We start from the raw sequence: 23,606 nt of genomic DNA, 5'->3' as shown, positions 1-23,606 counted from the left end.
CTTCAAAAACACTAAACCATCGAAAAAAGAAGTGATGTCAGGTAGAGTGTAGAAAATTTAAGCATCAATAACTAAAAATATATTAAATAATATGCGGTTTAAAATGTGTAATAATTGTAATAAATATTGTGAAGCAAAATGAATTTTCATGAAAGATAAAAGTTATGGGGGAATTGCAATGAACACGATAAATCTAAAACTACTCTAAAAAAAATTAAACAAAATAAAATACTATATCAGGTAATTATAATTATTTTTTGTATCGCAAAACACTTTTCTCATTCAGGCATACTAATGTATGTATTTTCAAACCTTATTTTTACAATGGTGCAATTATATGAATAAAAGATATAAATCCCTAATTAACAGAGTACAATTATCAAATAACCTTCAAAATGCTATAATAGCTATTAAGAGTGAACTCCGAAACTAGCGTACAATATAAATACACTAAATGTTTGCTTCTAAGGGAACTGTATCGCAATTATACTGAAAAAAAAACTTGAAGGAGGTAAAAAAAAGGGTAATTACCCTTCTGCCCATACAACTAAAAAAAATAAAAAACTTAAAAAATAAATCTTAAAATGAATGAAGAAATAAAAAAAAAAATATTGATAGAGGGACCCCATAAGCTTTCTACGGGGGGCAACAATACAAGGCGAGAACCTCCACCCACCCAACCACAAAGTATAAACAAACTCCTTCCTTACCCTCTTTTGCTGCCAATTAACCTCTAGAAACCATTACAAAAGCTAAAAATAGGGGCAATAAAAAAGTTGAATCAAAAAATATAATTTTAAAAATAACAATGACGAGATAATTTTTAGAAATAAAGTTAAAAAGAATTTAGACATTGAATTAGGTGAATTACATGAAAATTCAGGTTTACGAGCAATTGCAAAAATGTGTTTAAACTCACTTTGGGGAAAATTTGGCCAACGAAATAATATGAATCAATGTAAATACGTGACTGATATAAATGAATTTTATCAAGTAGTTCTCGATGATAAAATAGATAATTTAAACATAAACTTCATAAATGAAGAAATGGTACAGATGAGTTATACTTATAAAGATCAGTTTGTTGATAATAGCTATAATAAAATATCTATGTAGCATGTTTTACGACTAGCAGTGCACGGCTAATGTTGTATGAAAAACTAGACTATTTAGATAAACAGGTATTATATTTTGATACAGATAGTATTGTGTATATCGAATCCAAAAATGGTAAGACAATAGAAACAGGTGATATGTTAGGTGATTTAACAGATGAGTTAGACAGTGAGGTTATAAAAGGTACCTTTGTAAGCGGTGGCCCTAAAAACTACAGTTTCATATATGGCGATAATAAACAGAAATGTGTTATTAAAGGTTTTTCCCTTAATCATGAAAATTCACAAATACTAAATCACACAAATATGATTAAGATGGTTAAGGGCGATATCAAAGAACTCACATTAGTAAATGAAAATAAGATAACCAGACAGAGTAAACAAATTTTTAACAAATATGAGGAAAAAGTATACAGCTTTGGATATGACAAGCGCACAATAAAATACATATCGGATAGCTGTATAGAAACATATCCTTATGGATATTAAAGACAAACTCATCTGTTTATCCTAGGTTATGATCCTAGGTTTTGATTTTCATTATGTCAACGAGGTTTGTTTTAAACGCACTAAAAACGCATAAAAATAAAAACATACACTATATATATAGATAAATGACCAACATGAAAATAAACATGGAAAATTTAAAGAAAATATGTTTCAAAGCAGATACATTCAAAAATATGTCTGATGACGCAATAAACACACTGAAGTATATCGTAACATTAAAAGAATTATCAAAACTCGGAGATTCGGTATATGAAAATCTAGACACTTTAGTATATTTAGAAAAAAAACTAAAACAAGATGGACATTGCAATCCATTAACAAAATTATTAAATAAAGAAAATGACACAAGCAAATACCTATGTAACATTTACAATGATTTAAACAGTGTATTATCTGACCTTGAAAAAGAAAAAATGAATTCAAAAATAACAAAAATCATAATCGTTTTAGAAGATAATTCACAACAGATATTCAGTACAAGAGATTTACCATGATAATAAAAACAGCATAAAACTCGGCTTCGCTTGGTTTTCCAGATTGATATTTCAGTTATGATATCAAGGCTTGTTTAAAAGCACTGTATCCAAAATTTTGAAAAAGAGTATAAGAAGTTTTTTTTTATTTTGAACCTAGGGTTGAGTTAGGCTTGGTTTTACAGGCTTGGTTTTACAGGCTTGGTTTTCTAGGGTTTGAATTTCAGTTTTGATTTTCCATGGCTTGAATTTCAGTTTTGATTCCAATATTTGATTCCAATATTTGAATCCATTTTTGTCCCCATATTTGTTCCAGTCGGCGAGCAGTAGTGATGTACTACATCTCTAAGGCAAATTTGCCTCAGAGTGTAGTACATTACTACTCTATTCAGGATAAAATCATAGTCGCACAATAGGAGAAGTTAATTTTAAGATAATGTCACTCAATGCTCGAGGGATTCGAGACCTCCAGAAACGCAAATCAATTTTTACGTGGATAGAAAAACAGAAAAGTGACATAACGTTTCTTCAAGAAACCTATAGTACACCAGAAATCCTTAGTGATTGGAAATTCCAATGGCGTGGAGAAATGATCTATAGTCACGGTTCGAATCATAGCAGTGGAGTGCTCGTCCTCATTAACGAACAGCTACAGTTCGAATTAAAAAATGCCGTAATAGACGATAACGGCCGTTACATTTTATTAGAGATGACCATCCAAGACTCTCCATTTCTTTTGTTAAATTTATATGCGCCTACAAAACTCAACGAACAAGTAGCCTTTTTCGAAGAAATCCTTTCTATTATTCAAACCACCAGCTTTGACACAGAATGTAGAATTATCATTGGTGGAGATTTCAATGTTCATCTAGATGCTGCTCTTGATAACTCTGGAGGAAAAATTGAAACGAAATCTACTGTTAAAAATATTCATGATATAATGCTTGAGTATAACCTAATTGATATATGGCGAGTTCATAATCCAGATAAAAAGCAGTTTACTTGGAGGCAAAAAACGCCGATTATTCAGCGACGCATTGACTTTTGGCTCATAAGTGATGAACTACAAGACGACATTCAAAAAGCAGACATCGTCCCAGCTATCAGAACCGACCATGCAGCAATCAGCTTGTCCCTCAATAGCCTAAAAGACCAACCATTTGGACCATCTTATTGGAAATTTAATTCAAGCCTTCTTGATGACGATACTTACATACAGCTTATTAACTCTGAATATCCAAATTGGATTATGGAATTTTCTGAAGTTAATGACCCAAGAGTTTTATGGGATTTAATTAAATACAGGATCAGACAAATTACTCTCCAATATAGCAAAACTATCGCCAAAAATCGAAAAGCACGGTTACAGAGAGCGGAAGAAACCCTAAAACAATGCGAGGAAATTTACAACAACAATCCATCAGAAGATAATATTATAAAGTTGGACGAAGCAAGGAGTGTGTATGAAGCATTGTATGATTATATTATTCAAGGTAAAATAATCAGATCAAGAGTGAACTGGTATGAACAAGGGGAAAAAAATTCAAAATACTTCTTAAATCTTGAAACCAACAAAACCGGAAAAACATCGATTCGTCGGCTATTTAATTCAGATGGAAAAATAATTTTAAATTCAAAATTCATTATGAAAGAACTTGAGGATTATTACACATCTCTCTACAGAAACCAGGATTCAAGCGATGGTGACCGATTTATTCCAGATTTCACCAACAGCGTTCACATTCCTAAACTAAGCGATGATCAGAAAAATCTTTGTGAAGGAATTTTGTCAAACACTGAGTGTTTTAACGCACTATCTAAATTCCCAAATGGAAAAACACCTGGAAATGACGGCTTAACACCAGAATTTTACAAAAAGTTCTGGAATCTTCTTGGCCAACTTATGACCGATTCCTTGAATTTTTCTTACCTACACGGCGAATTGTCTAATTCACAAAAACAAGCAATAATAAGACTTATTGAGAAGAAAGGAAAGGATAGACGTTATATAAAAAACTGGCGGCCTATCTCTTTATTAAATGTTGACACTAAAATAGCTTCGAAAGCATTAGCATTGCGATTAGAAAAAGTATTGCCTTTTATTATAAACGGGGACCAATATGCTTATGTCAAAGGCAGAACTATTTTCGATGCGGTCCGGTCAATCGAAGACATCATGGAATACACGAGAATTAACCAGATACCTGGGTTAATGGTGGCAATTGACTTTGAAAAAGCATTCGATTCTATAAGCTGGAATTTTTTGCTAAAAGCATTAAAATCGTTTAATCTTGGTGAATCTTTTGTTAAATGGATCTCTGTTTTTTATTCTAATATATCCAGTCATGTCACAAACAATGGTTTTTCGACGCCATTGTTCAATGTTGAAAGAGGTGTTAGACAAGGAGACCCGTTGTCACCGTATCTGTTCATCATAGTGTTGGAACTACTATTAATTAAAATAAGAAGTGATCCTCGTATTAAAGGAATTAAAATTGGTAATATAGAGGTAAAACTTGCAGCCTTTGCTGATGACTTGACAACATTTGTACACAACAAAGCCTCCATAGAACATTTGTTCAGTACACTAGGACTATTCGAAAAATGTTCAGGCTTGAAATTAAACAAAGACAAAACGGAGGCCTACTGGCTCGGGAGTAGCCATAATTGTAAACAAAACTTGGGTATAGAAACTGTTAATGAACCAATGAAGATTCTGGGAATTTATTTTACGTATAATTCTCGCCTAAAACATGAACTTAATTTTGAAGCAATACTTAAATCTTTAAAGAAAACCTTGAATGGTTGGCAATGGCGAAATCTAACTGTGTTCGGCAAGATTCAAATCATTAAAACATTCGCAATGCCAAAACTCATGTACCGTGCTTCCGTATTAAATCTAGACAAAGATTTTTTGAAAAAGGTTAATTCTGTGATGTTTAATTTTTTATGGAACGGAAAAGATAAAATCAAACGCTTAGCTCTGATCAGCGATTATAAAGATGGCGGTCTGAAAATGCCTCACGTGGAGTCTGCAATCAAAACTCAGAGAATCATTTGCCTAAAGAAGTATACTGAGAACTATCATAGCCCTTGGAAACTTATTCTATCAAGGATTCTCAAAGATCACGGCGAGAAATTCCTTCTTCATTGTAATTATAATGGTGCTGATCTACCTAAACACCTTCCTAAATTTTATCGCGAGTGTTTTGAGACCTGGGCGACAGTCAATACTAAAGAAATGTCCTCCCGAGACGTCATCATGGATCAAATACTATGGAACAATCAATTTCTGCGTATTGGGGGCAAACCTCAATTTTGCAAAAAATCATATATGGCTGGAATTGTAAAGATAAAAGATATCCTTCTCCCGAACGGCAAATTAAAAACTTGGAATTTCTTTAGAGAAAAAGGGCTGAATTTTAACAATTATTTCTTAATCCTTGGTCTGTCAAAAGCACTTCCAGACGCATGGAGAGTCTTGATAAACTCGAAAAATCCACAACCCCCTGATGCGCAAGAGCAGAGCACCACCACAATTTTGGATTTAACTCAGTTTGTGCTCAATTGTAATAATGAAGAAATTAAGCTCAGTGAACTCACGAGCAAAAGACTGTACTGGATTCTGATAGGGAACATACACGTCCATCCTACTGCAAGATTAAAATACAACTCTTTATTTGATGATCAAAATCTTGACTGGAATCAAATTTATTTAACGCCACAAAAAGTGACTTTAGACATTAAAACAAGAATGTTTCAATTTAAAATTCTTAATCGTATAATATATACTAACAAATTGTTGAATAAAATGAGGCTAATAGATACCTCGTTATGTACGTTTTGTGGAGAGTACGAAGAATCTCTCGAGCATTTGTTTTTACACTGCAAATTTACCATAGATTTCTGGACGCATACTACTAACTGGTTAAATAAATTAAATATTACCATTTCTAGGCTAAATGACAGCGAAATTCTGCTAGGTTTTACAAAAGAAAGTCCTCATTGGACTCTTCTCAATCATATTCTCATTGCTGGTAAGCAAGTAATCCACGCTAATCGGCTCAGGAAAACAAAACCACTCCTACCTCAGTTAATAGCTAAACTTAAATATATTGAACACATTGAATATTGTATTGCTAAGAAAAGGGACAGGCTTAAATTTCACCTACAGAAATGGGAAATACTTAAGTTTTCTTGAGAAATTATTGTATCTTTAAATAAGTCCTTTTACTTAATCTTCATTGTTGTAAATAGGGCATAATTAGTGTCAAATAGAAGTAGCTTAGCAATCAATCAAAACTTTTGTTAAATAGGAGTAGCGCTTTACGTTAGCGACAATAGTATTGTTTTTTTTTTTCGTGTTTGTAGTGTATGCAATGTTAGAATCGTCTTTGTAAGTAATTGTCAGTAATTGTATTGTAATGTAGTGTGCATGAATCAGTAAAAGCAATAAAAAAAAAAAAAATATGAATTCCAGTCCGTACTGCGCAATCTCGGCTGCAATGTTTATGTGAGCCCACACGAAGGGAATGTTTACAAGCAAAACTAAAAATTCCGCGACAAACTTACCTTTTTCTTCATTATTAACGCCAGATATCCTTGCAGAACAAATAATAACGAGTAGAAGAACCTTGACGCTATTTCAAACCGACGTTTTAGCTCATCGGAACTTCTTGAACGAAACGAACTGTAATGGCGGACTAAAAAACGTCATGTATGCTGTCACCGAAGTGTAACGTTTCAACGAATTCAAAACAAAAACGTAAACAAACCCCGAGTCTGCGCAGTACGGACTGGAAATCATCTTTAATTCAGAGCTACAAAGAAGTTCCTCCTTTTGAGTTATTGATACTGTTCTTACATTACCTCTTTCCACTAGCGAAATTTTACAAAATTCCTTCGCGGCGAAAAGGTAGCGCGAATCCAGAACAGACTCCAATCGAGAGTGGGTTAATTCTAGATTACTATTAATTAACTATTACAACATTCATTTTTAAAATAGTTTCCCAAGCCGACTAAGCTAACTAAACGTCGAGTGTATCTTTCAGTAAACAAAACATGCCGTTATGACGCCGGAAATCCAGCTCACGCATACTATACCCCGTGACTCACGCAAACCTCCGACTTACGTGCTACTACAGTCATTCCTTTCTAAACATTTTTTTTTTTGACCACCACCGTACCTTTCTACCCATAAAACTCATGAAACCGCCCGGTTTTAACCTGTTTTAACCTTTCAAAAATTAGAGCGTTCGAAACTAAATAAGATCCGTAATCACAAACAACATACAGCCGTTTACCAGCACTCTTTAAAACTCCTGAAACCCTTCAAAATCAGGCAAAATAAATCTTTGAAATAACCTTTATCAATGTTTCTTATTTTTTATTCAGTTCTATAAAATGCCTTTCATACACTACTGTCAAACAAAAATTTCAATTTCCTCAAAGTTTCAAGACAAAAGAATAACAAATACTGTTCGTGCACAATGTAATTTGATTAAGCCAATATTATCACGTCTAAAAATACTTCAAGCAATTCAGTGAAAACCCGTTTTTTTTTTTCGTATCAACGAAAACCACTTTCGAATAATCAATACATGAAAATAACAATAAGATCAAAAGGAAGAAAGGAACCTTTCTAATTATTTGAAGACTTTCAAAGCCGTGATATTATGCATCCAATCCGCGATAAAATTTAATTACAACAAAATCCAAGTTCTCATTTTGAATTCCATTTTTTTCAGTTGATACCTTTATCCAACTTGTGAAAAATTACATTCAAGTTCCTATTAATACTGTACATTCCCAATGTTTTGCTCAGGTCTTCAGAAGCGTCTTACTAACCAAATCTAAAATAATTCCAAAACATGCTGTACAAACATTCTACTCTTTTTGACAAACGACTTGACGACCAATTGTTCAGAAATGAAAATCGACACAGTTCTTGCTAAATAAAAAAAAAGTTTTACGGCGGAGTCAGGCTCAAAAAATATACCGCAAGATCACACCCCCATTCATAGTCAGAAACCAGCAAACCATCTAGTTTGCTAAAAAAAACACTGCGTGACATCAATGACGTTACCTTTTTCATTTACAAAAATAACTTTAACTTGTCAAAGTAAGTGCAATTTCACAATGGTGAATATCAGTACAGTATGGGGCCCAGTTCTCGGCCGGGTCCAGTTCTCGGCCACTTTGTGTTTAACGCGTTTTTTCACACTCCAGTTGAATCAAAAGAAAAAGGTATTTCCTTCAAACGATAGACTGATCAGTATCTTGAGTTTGATCGTTCAATTCGATATAGAAAGCTCACACGTCGAGTTTACGCGGAGGTAGGTGAATTTGCATTCCCGAAAAAGTTGTTTGTTTACGGCTCCAAATTCATGGATGTAGTTAAATTCGTATTTTATCCAAAAGCCCCGACCATACGAGCTAATTTTTGGCATGTGAAACGTAGAATAATTCAGCTTTCTGCTTTAGTTAACTTTTCGTTGAACCGTTGTATTTTTTGGTCTTAATTTACTTCGAAATTTTTTCTTGCGACGTTTGCGTATTTGCCAGTTCTAGGCCACCCTGCTCGCTATCACAGCTTAGCGCTTGGTTTTTAATATAATTTCATCTGCTGCTGCCAGAATGAAAGAAATAAATGTTTTAAAAATAAAGTTCAATCTTATCTCTAAGTTTTGAGCTGACTCTTGTCTTGTCTATTATTTCTACAACACCTAAATCTTTCAAGACCTTTTCACTGCAAAATAAACCATCTAAATGCACGGGTCACACAATGCGGTTTTGCCAGAACCTGCACATAGGCAACTAGGCGCGTTAAAATCCTTCTTTTCTAAAGTAAAACAAAGCATCATAAAAATAATTTGGGATCGATATAGTATAAATAGGTTTACAGAGTGATTTTATGACTGTGAAAATTAATTGAGCATTTTTTTACAGATAATTACGCACAAGCTTTTTAGTGGCCGAGAACTGGGCCAAGGTGGCCGAGAACTGGGCCCACAAATGGAGCTTTTATTTTTATTATTGCTCGGGCAAATTAATTTTTGACCGGTCGATAGCCTTACACCAAAAAGCTGAATAATGTAGCTAGCTCTGGGAGAAATTTCAAGTTCCTGTGGTTCTTCTGAGGTAAGAAATACAAGTTTACGTCAAAAGTGGCCGAGAACTGGGCCAAGGTGGCCGAGAACTGGGCCCACAAATGGAGCTTTTATTTTTATTATTGCTCGGGCAAATTAATTTTTGACCGGTCGATAGCTTTACACCAAAAAGCTGAATAATGTAGCTAGCTCTGGGAGAAATTTCAAGTTCCTGCGGTTCTTCTGAGGTAAGAAATACAAGTTTACGTCAAAAGTGGCCGAGAACTGGGCCCCATACTGTACTTTGCCCCGTAAGCTTTTTTCTCTGTCCTTCCGCCGAAGCAAAAAAACACAACCTGATTACACATTAACCCAAAAGTCGACCAAGTGTGCCTGCAACGATTTCCTGTCAAAACTAAAATGAAAACCATTGCGGTATGCGTCACCCGTAGCGGTTTTGTAGCAACCCCAAGCTATCCCCGTCTTTTTGGCCGCGCCAGGAGACTACGCTCTAGGACGACCAAAGGGTAAACTATAAATCGGCCACGCCCGATTAAAAACGACGTTTCATTTTCGTCGTGTCATAATTTCAAGTTTGAATGAAACGAAATCCTTTAATTAAAAAAAAAACGCAATCCGTGATTTTTAAACTTTTAAATGAATTCATCTTCAATTGAAACACGAAATTTCGTTTTCAAAATATCCATCTCGAAGAAGCGCGTCCCTATAGAATTCATAACAATCACGTTCTGTGGAAGCTGGAAATTAGCATACGAGAAAAACATCAGAAAATTAATATTCAAGAAAAATATTAACTTTGTAAGGTAAACACAATTACTGGTGTCCCAGTAGTTTACATTGTGGAATTGACACGGCGTACTCTTCTCGAAAACTTGGAGAGCCCAAAAACTCCGAGGAAGAGAAGAACTAATTTGAAATCGCCCGATGTCTACACGTTCTGTGGCTATTTAAAAGCGGTTGACCTATTTCTGCCAGAAAACATCGCGTCGGGACTTAAGGTAGACGATGATTATTTTTGACCAAAATTATTGTCACGAGCTTAGGAAATTAGCAACAGAGCACGATTTTACTCGAAATGACAGCACACAATTGCAAACAGTTACACCCAAAATCATGCAAATGTAAGTTACTGTGAAAACCTAAGCTAAGACAGAAATTAACACTGGAACAACGCCCTATGATCCAATACCTGCGCATTTCAAAATAAGCACCTCCCAAGTGAAAAACATGTATCGTATAATCACAGCAACAAACGTTTAGCAAAAAATCGTGTAACATGGTAAGTTAATCAAGAATTGAAAGTTTAAAGCTTTAACCGTTAACGATGGCCTATTTTAGTCGGTAAAACTAAAATACAGCTGGCATTCTCCCTGCCTACCTTGGATATTTGTGGAGAAAATGTATCAGCGTTTCCTACAGATGTACAAGATATCGTCTTAACTCAAGCGATGATAACCTGCAGAAAATAAATACATGCGAATTAACTGTTGGCCTTTCAGTATTTGAGTTCAAGAGGGACAAACGCAAAAAACTACTAAGTCTTGTAAACTGATCCTACCTGTTTTCCTGTGGCAAACCTACAGCCTGAATGAAACGAAGAGAGCAATAAAAACCACAAGTGGGCGTGGAGCACGTTGAAATGCGCTCTTTTTATTGGTTGTTGATGACATAATGAATAAGGTGATTGGCTGAATTGAAATGGTAACGTGTCCTGATGCCCTTGTTCTAGAACGAGGATATCTTTGACAGCGGTCACTGCTCTCTCAAGAATTACGATAGCGGTCAAGGTCTGAAATTTCCATATATATTAGTTTAGATGTCATTAAACAGAAATAAACGAAAGCTTCTTTCTTTCGTTTGAAAAAAACTGTTGCTAATGTTTGATTAATATGCCATAAAGTTCCGAATCTAACCACCCCCAGAAAGTAACGTAGTAGCATTTTTATAAATTTCGAAAGGCACTTCACATAAACAGAAATGAATGAATTTTGCCTTCCCAACTTTTTTGAATAGAAGTGTCTGACTCTTCCTCACAATAAATTTAGGTTATTTAGATTTTGTGTCATTTAATTATTTTTGGTAACATAATAACACATGTACATAACGTTTACATAAAGTTCCGAATCTAACGAGCCCCGAAAGAAGCACCCCCTCCGAAAATTTTGATAAAATAACGAAAGTTACTGCTCTCCGAAAGTAGTGAACGCAAGCATAACTAGCTTTCTGTATAATTATTTGTTTAGCGATTAAAACATAAAGACTGTGCGGGATATGCAAAAGTATGGTCTTTCTATTGTTTGTTCATATGACATTTCCTGTAATTGATTGCATCGAAATGGTGACTTCTGCTTATTAGCCTGACGTTATGATTTATGCGAAAACTTTTACGGTCTTGGCAACGGCCATTGCTTTTAAACTTTTCAATTCAAAAGCTGTCGCGATCTGCAAAAACTGTTTATATCTATTTTTATATCATTTCCCCGCTCTTCACTTTCTTTAGCAATCTTCTACGTTTGTTATAAACAAATTGAAATTCAATGTAATTCATAAATTTTTTAAGAAAAACGACAATATTTTTAAGTTTCAAAGACATGTTTCGACAGAGCATCTGTCATCTTCAGTTGAATGGTTTACAAAGCACAGTGAGTTGAATAATAAGTAGAAAAAAATGCTAATTAAGACAAGTAGTAACAACAGAACGTGAAAATGTGTGAATTAGAAGGATAATTTTAGATTTACATGGTGTAATTGCTGATTGAGGCAAGGTAGTTCCTTTTGAATATGGATAGCCTCCTTTATCTTAAGTTGAAAGCTGGTAGAGGCGTGATCTAAAATATGAAAGCTATCTATTGAACAAAAATTGTGTTGATTTTTCATTCTTTAGAGCAGTTTTCAATTGAGTGTCGTAAAACCAAAACCAAAGTAATTACTCTGGCCAATCACAAAGAACACAGACAATCCAGTGAACCAATTAAAACGCGAAGCAAATACATGTAGCCGGTGCGAAGCGCGGGAAAACGTGCGCGAGCGAGTCGCGATTGGTTTTGGTTTTACTCCTGATTGGCTGAGAAAGTGGCGCGAGATTTTTAAGCCAATCACTAAGCGTAGTAATGCAAAACCAAAGCAAACGCAATTTACTTTCGACACTCAAGTGAAAACTGCTCTAATGAGATGTGTTTAGTGGGTCTTAGTGACATTATTATTCAGCAACTTATTATAATTTGTCAGGTAGACATTATGCGTTTTAAGCTTAGTGCTATTTTTGTTTTTTGAAATACACATTATATATTATTTTTCTGTATTCTTTACACATCAAATAGCCATATTATGTTATTTCTGGTCTATTATATCAAGACCATGTAAATTCGCCTTTCATTCAATATAAAACCTGAAGAAGGCTGGTGTTGGCCAGCCAAAATATTATATTTAAGCCTTTTACACCTTGCCTGGTCGACAAGGTGACGTTACTGGGCTTATTTGTCAAGAAGAAGATTCGGAAATAATCTTGACCATTTTTCTCCACTTTGGTTTTTTTACTATAGACATAAGCTTAAGAAAAGATTTTCTTAATTTGAGCGAGGAGTGAGTAATGGACGGTTGGTTATGGCGGTATTTGCATTAATACGAGTTTACACCGAATGAATAACTAGGTGGCAAGTTAGCAAACAAGCAGAATAATTCTTTCTTATACAGTTTTGTAATTAAAAATTTAAATTCTGAGAGTTGATTCGTACAAAACGTACGTCTATCGAGCTGTGGGGACGCGGGAAGATGGGAGAATATGATCAAGAGAACTAAAGCCTCATATGGGAACACTACCCTGACTACCGGGACGATCAAGGCGAACCTTAGATCGCTTTAGATTCTATCCGGACGATCGAGTACTTGTTAGAAATCACTCTCAGGCGATTGGGACGACAAGGCAACTACCGGGATGATCGAGGCGACTTTCACATCACGCGCGTGAAAACTTGGAGTCAGCGTCGGAAACTGTTGGCGCTTGCTCGGTGAAAAACCAACAAAGCACGATTGTATTCTATCGATGAGCACACAAATATGCGAAAGATACACAAAATGGAGCTATCAAGGCAAAGAAAACCTTTTGCCCAGACAAACATTCGCACTGAGGACAGCGCCCTACTATTATTTTTTTATTATTCAAAAAGATATACATCAGTTTTATTCAAAGCAATATACATCAAGGTCTGTTCCTGTGATATGCTAGAATTCGCCAAGAATAAGATGTTAGAAAATTTAACCATAGACAATCGTCTGTACAAGCATTTGTCGGAAATGCTAAGATCAGTACAGTGGAACCTCGATATAACGAAGGGCCAAGGGACTGGCAAAATATGTTCGCTATAACGAGGTTTCGTTATATCGAGGTACTTTCTCATACATTTTACTATTACTGGGACGAAGAATGTCGTTCGTTATATCGAGGACTTCGTTATATAGAGGTTCGTTATATCGAGGTTGCACTGTAATTTCTTTCTACCAACCTTGGATATTCGTTAGATAATTGTATACAAATAATTTTCTATAAATGTTTACTCATTAAAATGACTTCCTGACCAACCAAAACCTGCAGAGATATTAAAAACAACGGTCGGTTTTTTAGCTGCACACTTTATTTTAGCTAATCAAGAAACTAGTTTTAAGATCTTTTAATTGTCAACTCAGAACTGTTCCAAAAAAAAGTTAGTTCTTTTGATTTTCATGGTGATGGATATCTACGGCAATTTTCATAAATGGTAGTTGTAGATAGAACTACAAAGTTCGCCATCTTAGAGGCGGGTTACGCTACGCACCAACTCTGTGTATTAACGATGTTCTCGACCGATGACTTTTTTTCCAACAGATAAAACCTTCTACTTCCGACGATCTAGGAAGACCAATTTTAGTGAATGGTAACCCATTGTTTTAAGTACGCATTGTAAATCCTTCAAGATTAGATTGACATGTTACTTACGGGAATGAAATCTGGGCTTCTTTTGTCCAGAAGAAGATTTGAAAACAATCTCGACCATTCTTCTCAACTATGGCCTTTTCTTTCTACTATAATCCAAAACGATTCTATTAATTTAAGCGACGAGTGAGCAATAAGATGATAAGGCAGATGCGACAATAAAAATTCAAAGAACAATAAATATTTTTAGAGCACTGTTTTGTATTATTTCATTCTACATTCATACGACTTTACACCGAATGAACAACTGGGTGGCGAGTTAACAGACAAGCAGAATAATTCTTTCCTATAATTTTGTAATTGATGTCTGTCTGTCATTTGGTTTAAAATTTGAGAATTGATTCGTACAAAGAGTACGTCTATCGAACTGTAGGTGACGCGGGAAGATGGGAGAGTATGATACAGAAAGCGAAAAGCCTTATATGGAAAACTGATGATCGAGGCGACCTTCGCAAGTCCCTTGAACCATTGGATTTAACCGCCAAACCTTTCGGTGCTTGCTCGTTTAACTGAAAAACCAACAAAGCACGATTTTATTCTTACAGTGAGCGCATAAATATGCGAACGATAGGAAAAGAAAATAATTTTTCAGTTCCTTAGACAACATTCGCACTTAGAACATGTACAATTAAATGTTTTTTCTCAAAATCAGCATATACATCTGTTTTATTCAAAGCAATATACATCAAGGACAGTTCCTTAAGTGGTATGCTAAGGTTTGCCAACAATTGAAAGTTTTTAAACTTTAAAAGAGGAAATTTCGACTCAGACCGCGCGGGCAGTGGCACGGATCAAGAAATCAAACGCAATGCGTTTGTAAACATGGCCGAAGCGAAGAAGATCCGCGAAAGTCATAAAACATTCGTTAAGGAAAATTATCAACGAAGCGAGGGAATCAATAAATGGTAAAGTTAAGTTAACCATAAAGTTAAAAGGCGTCTGTACAAGCATTCGTCCGTTGTACTGACCTGCTTACACCAGTTATACTCAACAAAAATTGGATATTCGTTTAACAATTTTATTGATGGCCTTCTAGCTCAAGTTATCAAAATCCACACAAAATGAATCAACGAAAGGTCTTTCACTTGCAGTTTTTCTTTTAGTATAAGAACGAGTTTGAAAAGCTTTTAATTGTCGATTAATGATCCTACCTGGCTTTCTTTGCCCGGGTCTTTGGCAAACATGCTGCCTTACTAAACAAGAACAATAATTAAAACATATTGATTGTCTTTCTATTGTTTGTTGATAACATTTCAGTGATTGATTGCATGGAAATGGTGACTTTGCCCTTTTTTTAGCCTTTTGTTATGCGGAAAACCCTTTTAACAGTCTTGACAACGGCTATTGATTTTGCAAGAATTCAAAAGCTGTCACGATCTTCAAAAAGTGTTTATATCTATTTCTTATATCAATTCCCCGTTCTTCACTTCTGTGTTTGCCGATGAACAAATAATAATTCTAAACAATACATAGTGTGCTGAGTTTTTTATTCTTTAAGATGTGTTTAATGAGATTATTAACTAGCAACTCTTCGGTTATTATAATTTGTCAGTTAGACACTTGCACGAAAACTACATAGTAAAACTCGTATTTTTAAACAGAAATGCTCAGCAATCCAGTGCAATGCTTTCTACCAAAATTTTGTCAAGGCCTACCTGAAACCGTTCAAAAAAGACAACTTGAGTATGTGTCGAGATATCATTCTTGCTAGCAATATGCAAATCCCGGCACCCTTCGCGAATTTGGTGATGGCCACTCCATTGAGAACAGCGGACTACTCGTTGAAAAAAATTGGTCTGAGAAGACGTTCATGTATCAATAAATTTTGAGAAATTTACATCTTTCGCCGAGAACGAAATCTAATTTTCATTGCTTGAGGAGGTTTGATCTGCCAGAAAGTTTCATCATTCGAGAAAATTGTTATTTTCTGATATATTTTAATTACTTTATACGTATAAAATCAAGCTTGTTTAAAACGGCAACGAAATACTGAACAAATGTCACTTCCAACGGATCAAGTTTATACGATGTCAATGGATAGCAAGGCGTGACAACGAGCAATTTATTTCCCAAAAAACTCTCGAAATTTTTCGAAATTTCAAACCACCATAAAATCTCACGCTTAAGCGTCACCGGTCACAAAATTAGCTGCCTTACTAATTTCATCATCGTGCTCTTTTCATTTCTGGCAACCATTTTGTACTGCCATCTATTTTTATTGTTCACAAGGTGGCGTGACTGTGTCATCAAAGGGACTATAACTTACTTACTGGGCTTATTTGTCAAGAAGAAGAGGTGGAAATAATCTTGACCATTTTTTTCCACTATGTTTTTTTTTTCACTTTAGACATAAGCTTAAGAAAAGATTTTCTTAATTTGAGCGAGGAGTGAGTAATAGATGGTTGGTTATGGCGGTATTTGCATACACCGAATGAATAACTAGGTGGCAAGTTAGCAAACAAGCAGAATAATTCTTTCTTATACAGTTTTGTAATTAAAAATTTAAATTCTGAATTTAAATTCTGAGAGTTGATTCGTACAAAACGTACGTCTATCGAGCTGTGGGGACGCGGGAAGATGGGAGAATATGATCAAGAGAACTAAAGCCTCATATGGGAACACTACCCTGACTACCGGGACGATCAAGGCGAACGTTAGATCGCTTTAGATTCTATCCGGACGATCGAGTACTTGTTGGGACGACAAGGTGACTACCGGGATGATCGAGGCGACTTTCACAGCACGCGCGTGAAAACTTGGAGTCAGTAGTGTCCGAACAACTGTTGGCGCGTGCTCGGTGAAAAACCAACAAAGCACGATTGTATTCTATCAATGAGCGCACAAATATGAGAAAGTTACGCAAAATTGAGCTATCAAGGAAAAGAAAACCTTTGGCTCAGACAAGCATTCGCACTGAGGACAGTGCCTTACTATTATTTCTATTATTCAAAAACATATATGTACATCAGTTTTATTCAAAGCAATATACAGGGACCGCGGAGGGGGAGGGGCTGGTAGGGCTATACCACTTTTTTGGTTGGGTTGATATTTTAGGGCTCTAAATGAAAAGGATAATGTAATATATAGCTATTGGCAAGCCTAAAGGCGAAGCTCCACATTTATCTAAAAAAATGACCTAAATGGAAAAAATCTAAACCTTGCCCACACGGAATCTATCGAAACTGCGTTCAGAAATTAAAAACATCATGAAATTTTCTGTCTTAAATCAGGCTCAGCAATTCAGTAGAGGTTGTTAGCTTGCATCACGGTCCTGTCTCTTTCTTCAGTGGGCTTGATCTATGTACGTAGTGCTTAGCTTCATTTGCTAAAGTTATTGTATTCTTGATGATGGCAGCTGCAGATTCAACAGCAAACAACAGAAACAAGCAAACTGGACTTGCACAAGGAGTATCATTCGTAAAAATTTTCGTTTTCCACAATTTCACGGACTGATATAGATGACTTGAGGACATCGTGGGAGAATAAAAGATCTCTGTCGCTCTTTTTACTCGCGGTTTCATTCAACCTACACAGTAAACACCGCGCAACAAATTTCCCCGCGCGCGTTTTCATATCATAACTTCGTTTAGATCTAACTGAAACGTCCACATTATCCAGTCGATAGAAAATAACGTCAATTGCTCGTTGTACGGTTGCCAAAAATGCGACCAGAGAAAATTAAAATTTAACCGTGTAGCGATTGAACGAGAGCCACAATTTTTTTTTGCGTAAAGGCGCATCGAGGTTTCGATACACTCACACTTGAAAAAAGACAAACAAAATAGAACAGTTGGATATAATAATTAACCTCTCAGTTCTTTTGCTGTGTAGTGCCGCTGAGTAATTTTACTCGTTGTCTACATTTTGTCTTGCACTGCGAGCTTTATTTGCTGTTGGTTATTTCCTTTCTTTCCTTTAGCCACGGGCGGGAAACCTCCTCCTCCCTGTGTCTAATCCGTGCGTACGTATGGGGGTGGCGGCAACCCCCAAAATTTCTCGGCTGGATGGATAACAATTTGCTAACATTTATGGATGCTCCGCTCCACTATGAGTTTTCACATGATAAATGACGGAAAAGTGACCCCTAATGATTGCTTGTCTTAGCCAGCTTTACCTACCACCTACCTACCACTTCAAAATGGTCTCCGCGGTCCCTGATATACATCAAGGTATGTTCCTGTGATATGCTAGAATTCGCCAAGAATAAGATGTTAGAAAATTTAACCATAGACGATCTTTTGTACAGGCATTTGTCGGAAATGCTAAGAGCAGTAATTTCTTTCTAGCAACCGTGGAAATTCGTTAAATAATTGTATTAATGTTTACTCTTAATGACTTCCTGACTCATCAAAAACTGCAGAGAAAAAGCAAAGGTCGGTTTTTTAGCTACAGACTTTATTTTACCTCAAGAAACGAGTTTGAAGAACTTTTAACTAACTGTTCAAACCTCACTTTCTTTGACAAACATACAACCTTACTAAAAAAGAAAAGTTATTAAAACATATTGACTGTGTGGGATATGCAAAAATGTGGTCTTTCTGTTGTTTGTTGATATGATTCTAGTGATTGATTGCATCGAAATCGTGACTTTTGCCTTTCTTTAGCTTAGGGTTATGCGAAAACACTTTCAACAGTCTTGACAACGGTTTTTGCTTTAACAAGAATTCACATCCTGTCATATATCAGTTATATGCTCTACACTTTTATTAGCCATTTTCTGCGTTTGTTATAAACAAATTGAAATTCTAAGCAATACATGGAGGGTGCTGATTTTTTTTTATTCTTTAAGTTGTGTTTAATGACATTATTAACAACTGCAACTGTTTGGTTATTATAGTTTGTCAGCCAGACATTATGTGTTTCAAGCTGAATGTTTTTGCTTTCTTTTGTTTAAAATTTAATTTCATTGCAAAGGAAAAGGCTGCGCGAAAAATTTGTATTTTAAACAGAAATACTCATCAATCCAGCGCGATACTTGAACCAAAATTCTGTCACAGCCAACCTGAAGCCGATCACAAATAACAACTATTATAAGCCAAGATATCATTCCTGCTAGCAATATGCAAATCCAGTCAACGTTCTAGAATTGACGATGGGCACTCTGTCAGAAAAGCGGACCATCCTTTGAAAAATTTTGCTAAGTGGAGATCACACTTGAGTATGTCGAAAATTTTCATCGGTTGTGATCGGTCAGGAAATTTCCGGCTATCTGTCGAGAACGAAATTTAATTTGCGTTGGTTACGAAGTTTAAATCGGTTGAGAACCTTTAATCGTTCGAGAAATTGATATTTTGAAGATGTATTATAATCAACTTAAAGCAAATTTTGAAGTTTGCCAAATTTAACCAGAATGGCAACGAATTATAAGGAAGGATTTGGACGTCCCTTCAAAATTAACGGTTATGTAGATATTCACTTCATACTTGCCAGTGGGGTTAGGAGTACTTTTATTGAGATCTGTTCGCGTAATTTTTTTTTACAGTTTTGCAAAGACAAATTATTGAATTCAAAATTTCATCATGTTATCACTTTTTAAACTCTGCTGACGACACGACAGTAATAAAATTCTACCAATTTTGATGAATGCATGATAGTAAGAAGGTACTACGTCCGCTATCTTGGGTCATCCAGGTGGGAAACGCTGTATATCAGTTCTGTGTGCTAACGATCTCGATCGATGAAATTTTCGCGACAGATCAAACCTTCGTCCGACAAACTAAACTCGATCTCGGTAGACCAATTTTTTTCGGATGCTGACCCATTGTTTCAAGTACCCTGTTGTCAATTCCCCAAGTTTGGGTTCGCCTGTCACTAGCTAAATTAGAAGCTAGAATGCCATTTGGGCTTATTTGTCACGACGAAGCCTTTAAAATATAATCTCGACCACTTTTGTCCAGTAAACTAAAAACATAAGCTCAAAGAGCATCTTTCATAAGTTACTTTTTGTATTATTTTCTTTCTTAGAAGAGATACACAAAAAGAATAACTATATCAAAATTCTTGCCTACAATTTTGTTATCAACGCCTTCGACTTTGTTCAAAAGCTAGAAATTTTGAGGATTGGTTCACGTTATGCGTCGATCTATCGAGCTTTGGATGCTCGCGGAACGTTGGGAGAGTATTGATACAGAGAAGCAACATGCCTCATATGGAAACACTACCCAGACTACCGAGACGATCGAGGGGACCCCTGGATCGCATCAGGCTATCCGAACGATCGTACACTTGTTAGAAACCAGTCTCAGGCGATTAAGACGAAGAGGCGATTTAAATATATCACAGATTAACCGAGGTATCCAAAATTCATTGCTCTCTCTTAAAGCAAACGAAACAGCACGTTTCTTGGAAGAAGTGCAGAATTTCAAATGCGTATACAGCAAATTTCTAGAAATTATAAAGATATACATGTATGGTGAATTGTTTTAAATTAAAGTTATCGGCAAAAAGTTTCGAAAACACGTGGCTGAGACGAAGATAAATTACAGAAACATCATAACGGCATAAGACTCACAAGTACGAGAAAATAAATCGCCGCAAGGTTCGCTCTTGGATTATCGTTAACCGTTTCATTTTAAGACTCCCGCCAAGATTGAAACTGAGCCCGCACCGAGGAGGACGATGAACCCTGTGTCTAGATCGATTAAAAATGTTTAGTGAGACGGCTGGTCCGATTTTGTGATGAAGACGATTTTATGGATACAGGCTTGAGGTCGATTTACACGGTACATCTTCTACAACTTTGTTGCATGCGACTCATTTTTGTAGCGCGCGCTACTCTCGTCATGCAAAAGAGTTTATATACATTGTCGGAAGTAAACAAGTTTTAACAGGAGCCATGTCGTACGCGACAATCGTAATCAAGTGGAGGTTTGATTTACCCGAAACGGTTCGTGTGTGGTCGACATGTCGCATGCTTGTCGCAGACTCGTACTCAGTCGCTATTTACGTGTTTTAGAGGGAGAGAAGGGTGGATTGCGGCTCGCAGGGTGATATGGGAGGTCCTATGACACCCCGCCCGCCTCAATCCACCCTCGTATCCAATCTTCTCTCCCCAAAAAACGTTAATAGCGACTGGGTACGAGTCTGTGCTTGTCGCATGTTATACAAAGGTCGGTGTACCGTCTAAAATCGTACCTAAGAGTGTCTCGAGACGAGCCGAGAACAACTTAAATTAGCTTCACATTGCGAGTGCTCTCTAAAATTTCAAAGTGCATCTATCAGTACCTCGGGACAGCTAAAAGCATGGACCGATCATTTTGTAACATAGAGGAAAGAAGTCTCAATACGTTACGGACGTTGCGGCTCTGGGACCCGTTATTCGAAAGCCCCGGAAGCTTTTCGGTCCTGCAAAGCCATTTCAGTTTACTGAGAAGTATACAGGCCTGAAACTTTGTATGAAGGGAACCTCTGTTCATATTTAAAATATGTAAATAAAACAGCTCCACAAAATCATAAGGTTTGAGATTTTGCTATGGCTTTCCAGATGCAAGAACATTTCGGGATTTTCGAGAAACGAGCCCCTGATCCTTTTTCTTCGTTTTTGAACTCGTTTTGCCGACTGTTTTAGGGGCTACAAACTGCATTTGAGGACTGAAAAGTTGAAATGACCTCCGCTACGGTTTTGCATCGTCGAAGACATGGTAAACTTGAAAACATTTCATAAACAAAGGAAAAATAAGCCAATATTGCTATGAGCACAGCTGTTTGGCTGATGTATACAGCTACACAACTTATGATTGTTTACGCTCCTGCCAATGAAACAACTTACGTAAGCGATTGCTAATTAAAATTGCAAAAAGGAATAACTTTATGTTCCCAAGTTAGGTTCAGGTACCCGCCATTCTGCACGGAAAGGAACTTCAGTTTGAGTTTAGCAGTGATCCGCCGATTTTAACAGCAAAGGTAAGAATTTTCTTAAAACACTTTCAGTGAGAGAGTTTTTAACTAATTGGCAGTCAGGCAGAGGCATTAGCAGGTGACAGTCTTAGCTTAGCGCTAGAAATCAGATAATTAAACTCTGTTTTAATGTAATTGTACGTATATTGCAAATGTACCGCCAACACCGCTTCTTTGACACACATTACCGCCAAAGACTTACTCTCGTCTAGCCTAGTAGCTCGCTCTGTAGAGCAACGGCGATTTAATACGGAGGTCGTGTGTTTAAATCCAGCCAGGTGTGGTCCTCAATTTCCTTAATAGGGCTTCACTCAGATCAAGAAATTCATGGTTTGGCACTGGTAACTAATGTTTTTAATTAAGCAATATTTTTATTTCTAGTGTCCCTAATTAGTTTTGTACGAAAGCTTAACACTTAATTTTCATGATTTTCTGACTTCTGGTTTGCTGTGTGGCTCAACATTGCCGCATTGCAGTTGGAAAGAGGCTATCTCTTAAACAAGGAACGAGAAATTAAATTAAGGAATGAGGAAGTGGGGACGTGGAAAAATGGGGAATGGGAAATCTCTAAAAAGGGGAATTACTAAAAGGGGAATCACTTTTAGAAAATAATCTTCTCCCTATCTTTTTTCTCATTTAGATATTTCCCCTACTTTAAAAAGAGATTCCGCTTTTAGAGATTCCCTCTTTGAAAGATCCCCATTTTAGAGATTCCTCTAACTTGTAAAGATCCTCATTTTAAAGATTTCCTCTTTAAGTACTTTCCTAAGAGATTCCCTATTCCCTGTTTCCTCGAATTCCTGTTCTATGCTTTAATCGTTTTAAGGTCCATTTTATTCGCTAGATCGGAATGATAAAGTATTTATTCAGCAAACAATCTTATTATCATTTTGGTTACTTTTTGTTAGCCCGACGTTTCAAGTTCGATGCTCGTCTCCAAGTAAGATTTATTAACAATTTCGATCTCCACAGAAAGAAAATTGCTCCTTATATGATATCAAAGCAATGTATCGGTAACGCGAATGAAGTGGATTCAAAATCCAGAAATTTTAATCACGCTCCTTTGAAACTTGTTCAATTTGCAATCACAACTGCAAAGATCACACCTTCACTGAAGAATTGTCAATCAGTTTTTATTCTCTTTTTATCTGGCAAATTCAACTATCTTTGAAAGCTATTAGAGTTACAAACTGAAATTTTCTTCGGCGTTATTCAAAATGCTCGTGGTCTTTGCAAAACCGGGCAGTTGCAAATTCTATTGATCCGTGATCCTAAATGCATGACGTGATGAAGAAGAGATAAAGCACAAAAAGCAAACCATATTTATCACAATTTTAGCACCAAATAAATGACAGCGTTTCATCTCTATTACACTCGAAGCTCTAGCCAACCTTTTGTAACATTGTGAATGATGCCGTGATTTATCGAATTAAAGGTATTTAGCTTTTTTTGCAACATCGGATCGCCAGATAAAAACAATATAGTAGGCTTTTTTAACATGACTTTGAATTAAAAAAGCGCAAACCCAAAGTTA

At 36.0% G+C, this 23,606-nt stretch overlaps 2 protein-coding genes across 2 annotated transcripts in view; both read right to left on the bottom strand.

Moving 5' to 3' along the window:
• LOC144647295 (uncharacterized) overlaps positions 1–15,374 on the bottom strand; it is a 43,241-nt gene extending 27,867 nt beyond the window's left edge. The window contains exons 1-2 of the mRNA XM_078507078.1: positions 15,328–15,374; positions 10,586–10,663 (exon numbers count right to left, since the gene is read on the bottom strand). The gene's annotated coding sequence lies outside the window, so the exon portion shown is untranslated. The remainder of the gene's footprint in view (positions 1–10,585; positions 10,664–15,327) is intronic.
• Positions 1–23,606, bottom strand: part of LOC144647269 (uncharacterized) — a 163,714-nt gene that overhangs the window by 130,228 nt on the left and 9,880 nt on the right. The window lies entirely within an intron of this gene.

Source organism: Oculina patagonica, chromosome 3, assembly GCF_052425735.1.
Source record: "Oculina patagonica isolate OP01 chromosome 3, crgOcupat, whole genome shotgun sequence".
Taxonomy (NCBI): domain Eukaryota; kingdom Metazoa; phylum Cnidaria; class Anthozoa; order Scleractinia; family Oculinidae; genus Oculina; species Oculina patagonica.
This window is presented reverse-complemented; position numbering and strand designations above follow the sequence as displayed.